The sequence below is a fragment of the Culex pipiens genome, chromosome 2 (assembly GCF_016801865.2).
Source record: "Culex pipiens pallens isolate TS chromosome 2, TS_CPP_V2, whole genome shotgun sequence".
Classification (NCBI taxonomy): Eukaryota; Metazoa; Arthropoda; class Insecta; order Diptera; family Culicidae; genus Culex; species Culex pipiens.
In genome coordinates this window covers 57,695,679-57,711,249 of record NC_068938.1, presented here as the reverse complement: position 1 = coordinate 57,711,249, position 15,571 = coordinate 57,695,679, and the positions used below count along the sequence as shown (strand labels likewise).

Here is a 15,571-nt window from a genome sequence, read left to right as displayed (position 1 = left end):
AGTTAACTTTTATGCAAAGAAATTAACTATTGTCTATAATTTTTTGCCATTTTAGAATGTTAGTTGTTATTTTCTTAAAAAAGGTTGTATTTATTATGAACAACAATCAAAATACCAAATGACCGAATATTACCCTGTGTTCAATAATGTTTCGTATAAAATTGGTAAATAGTTCGATGAAAAACTGTTAAATTCAAATTAAGATACCGAAAAACAACCACCCACACACACGGAGCTATTTTCATGAAATGTTGTTGGAAGCGTGTCCTTTCAGATGCTTTGTTTGGTCTCACTTCAAAAAGCGCCATTTTGAAAACATTGACTCAAAATCTCTGCTATCTTAGGCAAAAATGTGTAATTTTATGTTATAAACAACTCTTCAGAGCGAGTCCACGAGCAAAGCATACCCATCTCGCATCGACCTCACCAATCTGCCTGAAATTTTCAGGGGTTGTTTGTACATATGATACTAGCATCTGGCCAAAATATGAGCACTCTAGGTCAACGGGAAGTGGGGCAAATCGGGACACAAAGTTTGAAGGTTCAAAAACGTCAAAAATCTTAAAAAGGCTATAACTTAGGCAAAATTCAATTTAATTTCAAAATTCAAAATGCATCTTCAAAATGAACTTTCATTATTTAAAGGGTTAAAATGGATGAAAATAAACATTTTTATGCATGTTTCTATTGTGATATTGTCTCAGGAACACGAATATGATGAAATTATCACCTGAAACTGCTTTATCCAAAGCGTTCTTAGTCTCAGATGGTAGTCCCAGATGTCCCCTACAAGCTGCAGGTCAAACCGAGTTGATATCTGGATGGAACAGTTTTTTATTTGCGTTTGAAATTTATGCTATTTTTTCACTAAAATGTCAATAACTCCTTTAAGATTCAACCAATTGGGATGCTCTACCCTGCATTTTGTTGCATTTTTTAAGCCCTTTCAGATGCATTTTGAGTTTTGAAATTAAATTGAATTTTGCCTAAGTTATAGCCTTTTTAAGATTTTTGACGTTTTTGAACCTTCAAACTTTGTGTCCCGATTTGCCCCACTTTCCGTTGACCTAGAGTGCTCATATTTTGGCCAGATGCTAGTATCATATGTACAAACAACCCCTGAAATTTTCAGGCAGATTGGTGAGGTCCAAACGTCGTCCCATACGAAGGGATATGCCCTGTTCGTGGACTCGCTCTTCAGAACATAGTAGGCCAAAATTACATTGCATTAAAAAAGAGCATTTTTCGACCATTTTTTGGTTTATCTTCTATACCAGCGATTCTCAACGGGGGTACCGGGCCTACTTGATTTACATGGTAGGGGGTACCAGCCTAGAAGAAGGTTGAGAATCGCTGTTCTATACAACTAAACCGTCATTCAACACACGGCGTGTTTTCTGGGCAACCTTAAGGAGAAAAAATAGTCATCGTTACTTTCAAAAGTGTCTTATAGGAAATTTTATCAGCTTTCCAATGCTTGTAAGAGCGAAATGTTTTATCGGGAAGTTTCTGAGAAATCTCAATTTTAATTAATTTGTTTTAAAATCCCTAATCATTCATTGGAAACTTTTAAATAACAGTCCAGGAAACTTGTCAAATAATGTGTTTCATGTGTTATTTACTCATCAAAATGTGCAAAGATAAGAAATAAACAACTTTGTAGAAGGTTGTAAAACGCTAAACATTTTGAAAATTAAATTTTTACCGATTTTTTTATTATATGGGATTTATTCAGAAATTAAAATCATAAAACCGCATTAAAATATTATTTTCACAAGAACAAATAGATTATTACATAATTGTTGTGTACAAATAACACCGGTCTGCTCTGATTCAGCTTGGAATTAGCTGCTACAACCGAAATTTTTACAGGTTTGAGATTGATAGGGTATTACAAGATTTTTATGAATAAATATCATATTTCCTTAATCAAACATTAACCAGTTGCATAGATACAAAACATGTTTAATACTCGAAATTTAACTGCAAACTACTGTTGCAGGCTTTAGGAGAAATACTTTTCATGAGTATGAAATGATTGTTTTAGTTTTTTTTGTATCAAATGATCAAGGAATTACCAATATTTTAGAAGTTTATAAGACTCCCATCTAAAATCTCATCTTTATAAAAAATATTTCTTGATTTTTGTTCAAATAGTTTCGAAAGAAAGTTTCTGTTTGATTTTTTTTTTGTTAAAATAATATTTAAAAAAAAAGTTTGTGACGGTGTTTTCAGCATTCTGAATTGGAAGACTCGAGTTTTATTGCTACTTTTAAGTGCATTTTCAACCGAAAATATTTTATAAAATTTTATCTTTATTTTATACTCATGAAAAAATGACTTTTGCAACAATAATATGTAGTACATTTTCGATTTTAAATCATATTTGTATTTATGTTCCTGGTTAATGTTTGCTTAAGAAAATATCAAATTTATTCATTTAAATTCAATTATACCATTAACAATCACGAAACTGCCAAAATTTCGGTTGAAAAAGGTAAATCACGTGATATTTGTACAAAAAAATATGTAATAATCTAATAATTCTTGTAAAAATTATATTTTTACACTGTTTTATGATTTTAATTTCTGAATAAATAACATATATTCAAAAACTTAGACAAAACATATTTTTTAAAATGTTTAGCGGTTTGCAACCTTCTACAAAGTTGTTTCTTGCCTTATTTTGCACATTTTGATGAGTAAATGACACATGAAACACATCATTTGATAAGTTTTCTGAACTGGTAGTATAAAATTTCCAATAAATAATAAAGGAATTTAAAACCAAAAAACTTAAAATAGAGATATCTCAAAAATTTCCCGATGAAACATTTCGCTCTTAGAAGCATTCGAAAGCTGAGAAAATTTCCTATAAGACACATTTGAAAGTAGCGATGACTATTTTTTCCTGAAAAGTTTGTTCTAGAAAACACGCCGTGAACAAAGTTAGATATTGGTTGAATTTGGGTTGAATAACAATTAAGAAGCTAACAATTTCTTCCACTGAACTTTTCCATTCGGGACACTTTACAATGTCAAAAAATGAATCAAGCTTGAATCGTTTTTATCACTTCGGCCATTGCTTTAAAATTCGGCCCGAAAAATCAGGGGGCAGAAAAAAATGTTTTCAAAAAACTTAATGGAAATAGAAGTCAAATCAACTGAAAAAACCTTTGAATTGCATTTTCCTGCATAAAAAATGCCAGGGCTCGATTTTTTTATGATTTTTGTAAAATTCCAATGTAGAGTACAGCAAAAAGTTTTTTCCGCGAAAAAACTTTTTGCTGTACTTAGTTTTTTTTTTTTAAACTTATGATTGCAAAACAATTGGAATGGTATAAAATGCATTTTAAAACACTTTTTTCATTGAAATGTTGAAAGGATGGATTGTAATTGAACTGTTTATACTCCACCCCCCCCCTCCCCCCTCAAGGCAGAGACGAGGGACATAAACTTCAAAAAATATTTGCAACGGCCTTAGTACATTTTTTTTAAATTTTAACCAGATTTCAAATTTCGCTCGTATTATTTAGTAATATTATGGTAATTTTAAAGCTGAAAACAATATTTAAACGATGTCATTTTGCATTGATGTCCAATATTCAAAAACAACAAGCTAATAATAATACACACCGTAAAACAATGGTTGAAAATTGGAAGGTGTAAAATTTGGAGTTTTTATATAACCTCTTTAATGTAATGATATTACCTCAATTCAGACTGAAAAAAATTACAAAATAAAAAACATTGAAACGAAGGTAAATTTACAAGTTTTTAGAGGTTAAATTACACTTTTTTTTTACAAAAAGGTGATTTTTTTAATGTGCATGGTAAATTTGTTACACCCTCGTAACCTTGTAAGTTGTCAAAAAAGAGGGATTTTACAAGTTTTCAAGACAAAATTCCACCTTCTTGAAGTTTTTCACATTAATGCCAACAAGGACAGTGTATAGCCATCAACATTCTTAAATATTTTTCGTTTATGACTTTTGAAGGCACTTTCAAACAAATGCAAAAAAAAAAATCTGAAGACAGAATTAAAAATGATCACCCCAAATTTTGAAAATCATCCATCCACCCGCAATCGGATTAGCGTGGGGCTCTCAGTTCAGAAATTTATGACCCGCTCTCACTGCGTTGTCATTTCGTTTGACTGGACGCCACCACGTGCACGCACAAATGGCCCTCACAGGGGAGGGGGGGGGGAGGGTTCGCGCGACATGGTCCAACTTTTAGGCTTTTCCGAACCGTTGTGGGGAATTTCGCGCCCGATTGCGGCCCACAAAGCATCACCCCCAGTTGGGAGTTAGCCACACGGTTAGCCATCAATAGTGGTGGGTGGTGCACAATCACCGTATACATGTGCAGAGCAGATACACGTGGAACCGTATTTAGCGGATGATTTCGAATGGAAAACCGTCCGGAATTGGATTCGATTGCCTGCCTGGTTGGCTGTTGAGGTCGTCGATTGTTCCCGTGACCGGGTGGAAAATCTGGAAAATTTGTTGTTAACCCGGTCATTCGGGTGCCCTCGCCAGCCCCAGTCGGTTGGTATTCATTACGTGGTTCGACTCTCGGTGGAATAGCCACTGCTGGCCGGGCACTAAACAAGCCGACACGTAATCGTAGTGATAACATCTGTAATTATTGGTGTTAAACCGGGGATCCGTAGTGTGTTCGTGGTGGTTGCCGCTTTCGGAAAGTGGAATCGGGTGCATTTTGTAATGGATTCTTATCGGTTTCTATGATGCTCATAACATTGAAATCATTTAGAAATTAAAGCAGGTTTGGTGTTCTATTTATGAGCAAACATTGTTCAATAGACTTGATTTGTTTTTAAATGTCAAAGAATAATCAAAACTCCATAACTTGAAACTTAAGCAGCGTAATTTGAAAAAAGTCACTTTGTGATTCTAAAATTCATAAATACTTCGCCTTAAACCGATAAATTGAAAATAAAAAATAAATGGAAATGACAAAGTTTTCAAAAAGGTTCCTTTAGTTTCATAAAGAGTTTCATTCTCTGCGACTTCGAACAACGTATTTTGGTATTTTTTTCATTTGCTGAGACTTATAAGTCTTTATCCTATGACAAAAAAAAAACCATTTGAATCTTTAGCTCTTTTATTCTAATATTTCAAATATATTTGACAACTATCCGTACAAAAATGCTATACACAATTATTTTTAAATGGTAGAATGGCTTTTCTGTTCGATTTGGTGTCTTAGGTCAAGGTGTATGTATGTATGTATTGTTGATGAGAAGATTGCAGGATAGTTGTAATTTTCTTAAAATTGCATTATTTCTCATTTGCATACAAAAATAAAATTGCGTAAATTTCAAAATCTATAGAGAGAGATTAACTATGTCAACTTTTTAACCATCCTGTCCATACAACAAAGCTGAAACATTCTTAATTTATTTGCTGTGCTTTGTAGTAAAAATATTTTTATATAAAAAACAACCCAAACATTTGAAAGTTAAAAAACATAAAAAGAAGTATGAAATGGCTTCTTTGGTCACAGACAAAACACTTACAACTCAAACTACTCAAAATTACAGCAAAAAAAAAACATGAAAAACATTTGAATGGGTCTTCGACTAAACCTAGTTTATTCAAGGTTTTTTTCAACCTTCTCTTTTCATTTTTTATTGGAAAAAAACATACAATCGATTGTTAAAAATTCAAAGCTCATCACAAAGCATTTATTTTTCCATTTTTTATAAAGTTTATGAGGCCGTTGCAAATATTTTTCAAAGTCGCCCCTCCCCCCCTCACTCCTCAAAATTGGACCGAAAAATCTGGGGGCAAAAAAAATTAGTTTCAAAAAACTACAAAATTTCCATGAAAATAGAAGTCTAATCAACTGAAAATAATCTTAAATGCATTTTTATGCATCAATAATCATATTTACGACCGCTTAAAAATGTTTTGATTTTTAATAAAATTCCTATGTACAAAAAAGAAAATTCGCGTTAAATATTTTTTTTTGTCATTACTTAGATATTTTGGAAATAAATGATTACAAAACAACTGGACTGCCCCTGATCGCATAAATGTCCCATATGCATTTTTTTCGTTTTTGAGTTATTGATGCAATTTGGTTCAAAATCGTGTCCTCTTTCAGAAAAGCCTATAACATCCAGTACTTTGTTCTAGAAATCAGGAGAAAATCCAGTTTTTGCACAAAAACTTAACACGTAGCCTTATGCGTGGGACAAACTTCACATGCGTTTTTCTCAGCTTGCTGTTTTTGCATATGGGACATTTATGTGAACATGGGCAGTGGACAGGTGTAAAATGCATTTCAACACTTTTTTCATTAAAATGTTGAAATCATGCCCCCCCCCCCCCCATGACTTTGGTCAGAGTCGAAGGACATAAACTTAAAAAAAATATTTGCAACGGCCTAACGTTTAAGCTAAAAAAATAATTTGGGAGTACCGATTAGAAGAAACGCAATAAATAAATATTTATGTAATTATTAGATTTTTTAATGGCATTACTGTAATCATGTCTTACACATTTTGTAATACTCATTGCTTGATTTTAGTTTAAAAGGGCTGCAATGAAATGCATCAAAAATTAAAATGTGAATAAAAAACAGGCAACGCTGGAAAAACATGACCTTTAAAAAAGCGTGAAAATAAAAAAGGCAATATTTAATCAAACATTCACCTCCATTTTTATAAACCCCCAACTGGGTAAACTCAAACTTAAAACTTGGAGTGACCATTTTGGGTGCACTTAGAGTTAGATGCCTGTTTTATTAAATTTTTCAAAAAATGATTTTGCTGTTAACTGTTTAAGAAGGGCTTACTAAATGATAAAGTGAATTTTATAAGTGTTGCAGAATTAATTAAATTTATATGATTTAAATTAACTTATGCTAACAAGAACCTCTAATTTCAAATAAGATATAATCAGTGAACAGATAGTTATAAAATTAACATCTTTCGTATAAGAAACTACAACAATCAGTTGGTATCACTTTTCCGAATGCCACGTGATGAAAAAAACACTTCTATTGTGTTATTAACTGAACTTATCCGGTTGCAAGAAAGTTGTTCCATGCGACATCAGCAGTAATCGTGTTTAAAAGATTAAAATGTTCACCATTACCTGTAACTTTCTTCGAAACTTCAGTTAATCCACTTTAGTATCTTCTCTGTATATCGCTGATCAATCTTCTTCATGCACTAAATCGTCCAGAACTTTTTATTTTTCTTCTCCTTCTTCCTCCCTATTTAAACCAACTTATTCAAGTCTGGTCAAGAACAGGCTTCTACAAATCACTACGCTGTTACACCAATCACTACCATCGATCTACTGTTTGCGAGTCCACAGTGCAGCATCTCCAGATCCAACACAAATCAACACCGGTGATCCCGTGGGGTCATCGACCTCCGACGGCCAGGTCAATACCCTCGGTCAACCACGAAAACAAACCCCCGTACCATGTCAATATCACCAATACCGCCGAACATCCCCCTCGACTACTTGGTATTAGTGAAACGCCTTGCAGATCAATCTAGTACCACACGCGATCCCCATCTAGATCAGTGCCCCAACTGACCTAGCCAACCTTACCTTTGACGTCCTGGTTCAGCACGCTCAGCTTCAGCGAGGGATCTCCAGAAACCGCAGGCACAACCCAAGAACGAAGCAATCACTCACTTTTCACAACTGTTCCGTGATCGAATTTGGGCATGCAAAAAACGATCAATCTGGGTTAAAAAACGCGCGCGCGGAACGTGCACCACTCCCGTTCGGTCTAAGAGTACGGTTTTGGCAAGTTTTGGGTATCAATTTTTCACAAAATTAATAGAAAACTTCGTGGGGCACCGAGTTCACGTTCCTGCCTGCGATCGCGCGTTGTTTCGTGGAACTGTCAAACACGGGTGTAGCGCGCTGGTAGAGACGGATTGATGCAGGATAGAACGAGAGGTCAAGATCACCGGTCAAAGGAACAAAAGGGATCATGGCAGTGAACTTCAAGCTGTAAAAAATGTTCAGAGAAGACTTATTCGTCACTGTCGTGCTATCTTGTTACACGTGCATTTTGTCACAATACAATTAATTGAGAAATCTACAGTAAAATGACAAAAAAAAAACACACACACAAAACACTAATCAATTTGGCAACTGTTCATATTTAAAACCTATTAAAACATAAAAAAAATCTGTATCTTGACAACGAATTTTCTTATCGATTTGGTGTCTTCGGCAAAGCTGTGGGTTGTGTTAAGGACATTTCAGTAAGAAAGTTCATCTGAGAAAAAAAAAATCTGATATTTTTATTTGATTTGCAACAACAAAAAATCGACTTTAGCAAACCTTTGATATTTTTCATGTTTGAATTGTTTAAGTGGATCAAAATTGCATCTTTTTTAGCCCTAGTGCTTAGCTTAGCTTAGCTTAATTTCACTCAAGTTATGAGTTTCTGTGAGTTTCGAGAAACATTCAAAAGTAATTGCGTGAAATTTTGTTGGGCGCACCCTTTTCATGTTACAAAATTGTGTTGTGTAAATTTCACGAAAAATTTGATTTTTTTTAAATTTGTCCTTCAACGCCCATGGTTACTTCAAAGCACCACTTGTTTTTGACTTTAAAATTAATTTGTTCTGCGACATGCATTTATTCAACTTGTTTTGAGGTCTGCATCTTCTTCTATATATATAAAAAATTTCGACGGTTTTGTTCGAACGCGAATCAGTTCAATATGGAGCGTCGGATCAAGGTGCTCTTTGTTGCTTTGGGTTCGTATAAGCCCAAGGAAGGTTCTTACGCAACAAAAAAACAACTTTGGCCACTCTGAAACCGATTCCAGAAAATCTGCGATTGTATGGGAAAAGTTACGTATAATCAAACTTTGATCACAGGAGGATGAATAAGCAAAAAAGTTTAAAACGTCAACAAACGAAAAAAGGCAGAACGAAGTTTGTCGGGTAAGGCTTGTTAATTTATAAAGAAATTTAACCAATTTCTATTTCCAGCAATGTAGAAAACGTTAAAAATATCGGTTTTGCAATGGAAGAGAAGTGATTAAAACCAAAGTCAATTCTTGTACATCTAAGAAAAAAATATATGTTTGGCTATTTTTTAAACTGTATCAACAGTTTGTTGGTTGACTTTGGTTGCTGAAATCTGGATTTCCGAAAAATGAAAATTGAAAATTGATAATCCTCGTAAAGGCAGGTAGAGTAATACGGTAATTGAAATTTGAGTAAATTTGATCGTATTTTGGTAAAACATGTTTAAATCCACTTCTTTTAGTTATATTTTGTTACAAGGTCTTTTGAAGCATTCAAAATATGCCATAAATAATTTATCGATTTTCATATTGATAAAAATCTTAAATCGTTATTTTTTGAAAAATAATATTATGTTTTACCAATTTGTGAGATTTTCAAAACTGGTTATTTTGTGAAATCTATTTTTTGTGTGAATACAGTCGACTCTCTGGCTGTCGATCTTCTCGATATCAATATTGCTCCATGCACCGATGAATTCTCTAGTCCTTTCAAACTGCATACTTTGATTGTTTTTATTCCTCGCTTTTTTCTCTTGCTTGAAGGATCTCTTCCTCGACGGTCCCTTGGATTATTTTTGCTTTAAAAATCTCTTCCGGTTGTCAATAATTTCACTTTCTCATGGCTTGCATAGACATTTTTCTTTGAGAAACGAAGCTTTGAAGGGTGTTTGACGTTTGTTTGTTTTTGTTTGCTGGACGTTGCCATGATTTTCTCCCATAGCTGGTTAGCAAGAAAAAAACAATTTCAATCGAGTCTACATTTTGCATCGTTCTGTAAACTGATGCTTCTCTTCCTCGACAGTCCCTTGGATATTGACAACCAGAGAGTCGACTGTAGTCAAATTAAAAAAAAAACGGTTTTTAATAGAGTCAAACTATCAACTCAAACTAACCTACAACTTTGCCCAAGATTTGCTAGCAAACCGATCAGAAATCCTTCTCAATATTTTATAAATATTTTTTTTTTAAGGGACAGCCTTAAAACTAGCATGAAAACTTGTACACACTCAGATTTGTTTTACCGAATTTTAACTGCTGAACAGATCGGTTAACTGAAAATTACCGAATTCGGCAAAATTCGGTAAAATTTTGTTCATTTTGACAGATGATTTACCGATCTAAACTTTACCGAATTCGATAAAAAAAATCTAAGTGTGTATGGACAAACTAATGATGCAAAATAATTTCTTTGGTCATAGGAATTTGTACAAACAAAGTTTTATCCAAACCAAAAAATACAAAATTTTAAATCGCAAAAAAATCGAAAACTAGAGAATTGCTCTTTATCCTCACTTAGATCTTTTTACCGAATTCGGTAGTTTAAAAATCGATAATCTGTCAAAATTTTTACCGAATTTCGGTTGTACGATGAACAATGATGAATTTCATTACCGAATTTCGGTAAGTTTTTACCGAGTTCGGTAATTTCCAGTTTACTGAACTGTTCAGCAGTTGAAAATTCGGTAAACTTTACCAAATTCGTTGAAAAAATGAAAGTGTGTAAACATATTTTATCTGGGGAATAGCATATAATTCTATCAACCACATTGACTTTCAATTATAGCTGAAATACGTTTTCAACTGAAATCGAGTAATAAATAGATAGCTCATTGTGAAGTGGGCAAGCAATTTTTGTCTTAAATTTCATCAGTATCATCCAGCCTGCTTCCCATGAAGGGTCATCAAACCAAGGGTCCTCGTTAGTTGTCATAAAAAAGCTGCAAGTCAAAAAAAATCATCCAAACAAACTCGGTTCCAATCGAAAAGTGCACTGCTGAGTTGCCCTCCCTCTCTCTTTCACCCTCCTGCCATCAAAATGAACAAAACTGAGTGCCGAGCGCCAATACTGGATGCATTTCGAGCAGTGACTACTGGCATTGGTATTGATTATTTGCATAAATGATGAACAACAGCCTCCGGCCAGCTCGTTCCTACCGGCTAGCTAAAAGGTACACCAACATTTTCACAAACACAAAGCCGATGGCACTTCTATTGCCCAAAAACGCATTCTCCGATGAGGAGAAGCAGCAGCAGGTCGTAGAATGGCTTTTTGTCTTGGGTTCCCGGAGCTTCGTTCGGCCTTTGTTTTGTTGGTCAAACTGCTGAACCAAACCGGGACGATAGTGATAGGTAGTGATGACGATGTCGGCGAAAACACGAACACGATACCCGGGATGTCGAGTCCGGCACAGAACAGAACAGATTGCATTGCTTGTCGTGGTGGTGGTAGTTGGTTGTCTATTATTGGAATTTCGGCTGGAAATTTGGTTCGGTAAAGCAATGTGCTGCTTCCCTTGTATTGAGCTGCTGAACGATGACGGCAGTGGTGTCTAATCACCCATTTTTTAAGAATTACTTTTCAAAACATCATGCTTGATAGTTTCATGGATTTTTGCAAATTATTTTGCGATTTTTAAATTTGTATTTTTTTTATTTGAATTAACAGCGAGTCCACGAATAGGGCATACCCCTTTGTATGGGACGTCGTTTGGACCTCACCAATCTGCCTAAAAATTTTCAGGGGTTGTTTGTACATATAAAACTAGCATCTGGCCAAAATATGAGCACTCTAGGTCAACGGGAAGTGGGCAAATCGGGACACAAAGTTTGAAGTTTCGAAAACGTCAAAAATCTTAAAAAGGCTATAACATAAGCAGAATTCAATATAATTTTAAAAATCAAATTGCATCTGAAAGGGCTTAAAAATGCAACAAAATGCAGGGAGAAGCATCCCAATTGGTTAAATCTAAAGTGAGTTATTGGCATTTTAGTGAAAAAATAGCATAATTTTCAAACTCAAATAAAAAAGTGTTCCATCCAGATATCAACTAGGTTCGACCTGCAGCTTGTAGGGAACATCTGGGACTACCATCTGAGACTGAGAACGCTTTGGGTAAGGCAGTTTAACATATTAAATAGACACTTTTACTTTTAGTGAATTTTTTGGTTGTAAAATTTTGCTCGGGGGACCCCTTAGATCCCATGTTCTGGTGATAATTTTATCATATTCGTGTTTCTGAGACAATTTCACAATAGAAACATGCATAAAAATGATTATTTTCATCCATTCTAACCCTTTAAAAAATGAAAGTTAAAAAAAATCTTCGATTCACATTTATTGAAAATCAAGTTCGTTTCCAAGGATACTAGATGACACCAGAAAAAAACAGCTTCTCAATTGAAAGACCCAACTTTTGGTACCCTGACATGTAAACAGAGATGTAAATTTCATCGCTGAAATTTTAAAGTTATCGCAGTTTTAGTGAAAAAAGTTGATTTTTTACCGATTTCGTCATTTTTCGGTTTTTGCGCGCGGCGCGTCGAAAAACACGGATTTTATTTTCAAAATCATATCTCGGAATCCTGTTAATGAACTCCTCCCATTTTTTAGTATGTTACGTAAAAATGTACGAGGAATCCGATAAAAAATATTTCCAGACAAAGGCTCTTTGGTCCAGACACCGCAAACCGGCATTTTAATGTTTCATACGCCCTTTTCATATGTTTGGCTAGATTTTTGAAACTTCTTATTATTTTTGTTTGAAAGGCCAACTTATCACCTTTCATTTGCGTATAAGACAATTGAAATCAGTTGAAATGGCGAGGAGTTATGATTTTTCGAAAAAAAGTGGTTTTTGCGAAAATCGACGAAAATGGCCATTTTTCAGACCACACTAACATGGCGTAGGTCACCCTAATGGCCAAACAAAAAATTACGGGTCTAATTATTTCAGCCAGGGAACCCCCAAAAAAATTTTGAGCCCGATCCGAGAACTTTTGTTTTTTTCCATGCTGTTTTCGTGGGGAATTGCTGTATATACAAAAGGAAATTAAAAATTACAACATTTGACCATTGTCACTATATTTAATTAAATTTAAATCTTTTGTTTCAATATTATCATTAATTTATTTAAAAAAATATTGTACCACTTTAAAAACCAAAAAAAAAACCAATAAAACATTAATTTTCCTTATTTATTTATGTTAGTTTTTCGCAAATAAAAATGTTCCAAGTTATCGTTTTTTTTTTCATTTTACTGTGAAAGGTTTTATTTTCAAAATAAATATTTTTCAACTTTAATTTTTTGTTATAATATGCACTATAAAATACCTTTTTTGCGCAAAACTTAAGAGTAGTGTGAAATAAGGTATTCTAGATAATCATTTTTTTATGCAAAATCAGAATCACAATTGAAAATTACTTTGCTTTTTTATAATGAGGTCTCCCTTTTAAAATGTTCAATTTTAAGCAATAAGAAAATATTTTATGAAGGAAAAGTACCCCTGAATAAAAAACATAAATTAGGAAAAACCCTTCGATTTACTTCGGATGACCTTGTAGATTGGACTGGTTGTTGTTGAAATATAGCCTCTTAAAGGTTAATTACTGTCATTTAATAAGCCATGAGTTTTCAACTAACGACTATTGGAAACTATTTGTTCGATTTTCAATACAAGGGTATGAACTTTTTAAGAATTGTCTGTTCTTTGAAATAGTATATTCATTTCCATAATTCTCTTTGTTTTCAAAACACTGAAATGTGTTTTAACAGAAATCTCAGTGCTATATGCTCTGGTTGATGTGCTCCTTTAAGAGGCTTTATCTTAGCAACCAACAGTCCGATCAGTAATGCAGTCAAAAAGAGAAAATTGTAGGAAATATACTCAGCTTTTAAAACATATTTTTGGCCAAAATTAATTTTGCTCAAAACTAATTCGAAGTTTGTTCTTTGCAAATAATATTTCAATTAAGTTCACGCCTCATCGTTTTAATTTTACTACCAGAGCTCAAGAACCACTGCACCGCCACAAACTTCGTTCCTTCGTGCAACTGCAGAGCCCGGCTCAAAGGTGGACGCACCAAGTAATAATCAAACCCATTAAAAGTGGTTTAGATTCCCACAGATACGCTGAGGTCTTGTTCTCAGCCACAGACCGTTGTCATCGCCATCACCGTCGTCAGTGGTGGCCACCGTTGACAATGGCCATCCGGAGAGGCCTATTTCAGGGTCGTCGGCATTGCGGAGCAGCCAAACTTGGACGGCGGTGGGAGGAATGACTTGGAAGTAGTCCCGATAATTGCACTCGTTAGGACAATGCTCGTTCTTGTTGTTCAACGCAGTTGGCTTGTTTGGGGGAGGCCACAAAATTTTAGATCCTCGGATCAGGTTCAAAAGGACGGACGGATTTGTTGCACCAGGAGTTCTAGCCAAAGCGTTCGAACAGGACAAGGTTTACGGCTTCCTCTAGTAGTTTCGAGTACAGACATTTGGAACAAGAAAATGCACGCGTTTGCAGGTTTTCAGTCAGTGTTGTTTTGGGGGGGCAGATGGTCTCTATTCCTTTAGCAGTTCTTTAAAAGCTTCTAGAGCCAATACATGATGTAGACGAGGTTCTAAATTCAGTTGCTTAAAATCATCCTCAGAATATTTGACAGATATTCTTAGACTCTCCACAAATACCTTATTTATATATATTTCAAATTACTCTTTTTCAGCTACTGACGATACACTCTATAGTGCTAAAGGATTAACCACATTGACCGACAAGCTGATGGTTTGATAATGGTTTTTTGGATTCTACCAAAATCAGTGTCCGTCTCTCTGCTGCAATACGACTCCAATTATTTTCGGTGGAACTGTGCAATTGACGACGAAATAGAGAGTGAGGTATACCAATAGCAGCAGCTTAGTGTGCTTGATTGAACGACTGTGAAAATCAACAAGAGTTGCTGGTTTTCCTGGTGAACTGTGAAAAGGTATAGCACAACGCCACCTGAAGGAGCGAGCCCGTAGATAATGGATTGTTTAGAGAAATTGAGATGATACAGTTGATGGGTCATGGATGATTGTTGACTGAAGCACTAGTAGGGGGAGAGGGGGTAATATGCACCCCCGGGGCAAAATGCACCCCCTGATTTTCTCGGTTTTTGGAAGAATTTTCCGGGGAAAAAATCATAGAAATTGGAAGCTTAACATTGCTAAACCATGCTGGAAAAATTTTAGCATCGCATAATAAAAACATCTAAAGTTATTTGCAAAACTTTAAAATGTTGTGTTTTCATCTAATTTTTATTGAACTTTCATTATGATTTTTGGACAATATAAAATGCATTTATTGATATTGTAAGTGTTGAGGTATATAGATTTTTACCATAATCTTCATTATTCTGTAGATAGATGAGTCCAAAAACATCAAGAAATGCATTTTTTATTAAATTTTCTTCAAAAAGCGTGGTCGGGGCAAAATGCACCACTGTGAAGCTCCTTTGTAAACACAGCGGTGTCATCTAGTGGTGACTAGTGAAAACTGCTTTCATCCGGTGCATTTTGCCCCATGTTGTGGTGAATTTTGCCCCGTTGTTGTAGTGCATTTTGCCCCAATGTTGTGGTACAAATTGCCTCTTATGGTTGTTTGAAATGAATCAAAAACGTTTTAAGAAATTTGATATTTTCGGACAATTTTGAGGTTTTTTAAGACTTTTTTCACATGGATGAAGGAGAATAATAGTTGTTTTAGAACATCGAACAAA

At 34.6% G+C, this 15,571-nt stretch overlaps 1 protein-coding gene and 1 long non-coding RNA gene across 3 annotated transcripts in view; one reads left to right on the top strand and one right to left on the bottom strand.

Annotated features, from left to right (window-relative positions):
* LOC120421264 (protein bicaudal C) overlaps window positions 1–7,904 on the bottom strand; it is a 43,794-nt gene extending 35,890 nt beyond the window's left edge. For both annotated transcript variants that reach the window (XM_039584460.2, XM_052708329.1), the window contains exon 1: window positions 7,596–7,904. The gene's annotated coding sequence lies outside the window, so the exon portion shown is untranslated. The remainder of the gene's footprint in view (window positions 1–7,595) is intronic.
* A 5,753-nt stretch (window positions 7,905–13,657) lies between these two features.
* On the top strand, window positions 13,658–15,043 carry LOC120421274 (uncharacterized). Its single transcript, XR_005605961.2, has 3 exons — window positions 13,658–13,760; window positions 13,825–13,903; window positions 14,537–15,043. It is a non-coding gene; the product is annotated as an uncharacterized LOC120421274 (long non-coding RNA).
* Window positions 15,044–15,571: the final 528 nt, after the last annotated feature.